The 277-nt window shown below is 33.6% G+C and overlaps 1 protein-coding gene across 1 annotated transcript in view; it reads right to left on the bottom strand.

Moving 5' to 3' along the window:
• The window catches only part of LOC119587745 (nephrin-like), a gene marked incomplete at both ends in the record, with an annotated part of 138,820 nt that overhangs the window by 13,670 nt on the left and 124,873 nt on the right, over window positions 1-277 (bottom strand).

Below are 277 nucleotides of genomic sequence, written 5' to 3'. Positions count from 1 at the left end.
TGCTACCCTTCGGCTGAGACCCACTTACTTAATATATTGCATTGCTACTCATCCACACAACTCACAGACCTCTATACATTTACACAAACAGTAATTCTAAGTCATTTCTATAAAAACAACTAGACAAACAAGCATGATTTTTTTTTTGTCAGTTGCATAAACTTAATGAAGTATCTCTCACCTGTTTATGTTACTCTTGTTGTTGTTGTTGTCATCTTTTACCTGTTGATGTTAATTACTGTTGTTGTTGTATGTCTTACCGTTGATGGAATTATCA

The sequence above is a fragment of the Penaeus monodon genome, chromosome 23, assembly GCF_015228065.2.
Source record: "Penaeus monodon isolate SGIC_2016 chromosome 23, NSTDA_Pmon_1, whole genome shotgun sequence".
NCBI lineage: Eukaryota > Metazoa > Arthropoda > Malacostraca > Decapoda > Penaeidae > Penaeus > Penaeus monodon.
This window is presented reverse-complemented; position numbering and strand designations above follow the sequence as displayed.